Source organism: Atta colombica, unplaced genomic scaffold, assembly GCF_001594045.1.
Source record: "Atta colombica isolate Treedump-2 unplaced genomic scaffold, Acol1.0 scaffold89, whole genome shotgun sequence".
Lineage (NCBI taxonomy): Eukaryota > Metazoa > Arthropoda > Insecta > Hymenoptera > Formicidae > Atta > Atta colombica.
In genome coordinates, this window is record NW_017259582.1 from 239,509 (window position 1) to 240,477 (window position 969).

Genomic DNA, 969 nt, shown 5'->3' on the forward strand with positions numbered 1-969 from the left:
AATAAGATGTACCAGTGGACTTTATAAATTGAACCAAAAATATCGTTAAAAACTATTATTACAAAATGGTAATAACATACACGTAAAATATACTAATTTTTGTATAAAAATAATTAAAGTTATTTATGTTATTACAATTTTGTTAATAATATTTTTTCTGATAGTCTATTTTAAAATAAAATATCGTAAGGAAAACTAGATCAGAAAATAACAAATGCTTTCTTAATAAATAATGGTACAAATATCGTCGCAACAGTTTTTGACAGTTGAGAAATACATCATTATTTCAGAAATTATTTTACATTTCTATGTGATATCGGACAGATGTTTCAATTTGGTACATATTTTATTTTTCAGAATTACGAAATTGTTATGTTTTTAAGTGAAAACGTTAAAAAATAATAAAGTTTTGCATAGCGATTATTTTATTAATTTATTACACGTCATTTTTCACCTCTGACGTAATATGATTAATATGGTGCCTCGAGATAGCTAAGCCTTAAAATTTTTTTAATATTATAATCAATCATAATTCTTACTTATAAACATATTTCTTGTTTGCCAAAAAAATTCCATTCAAGACACATAAAATATATGTAATATAAATAAAACTGTTTTCTATTCCAACTGTTTCCATTTCGGAATATAATCTGACAATGAGTCAAGAAAAGAATTGTCGATAAACGGCTTATATTTTATCAATGCGATATAAAGAAAAGAACAAGAAAAGAGAATTTATCAGATATATCAGATAAGAACCTGATTTACGAACTAAAAAAAGCAATTGGACTATATCAAATTTTTAATCTAATTCAATTGGACGTTTTAAGCAGGCGTCCTTCAAAAGAAATACTTGATTGTCGATACGAGTATTGCGCGTCAAGCGGCGGAATGCATGTTATTTCCTCTAGGTACTTTATATTTTTTTTATGGACTTAGATATATAAATATTATATATATATATATATA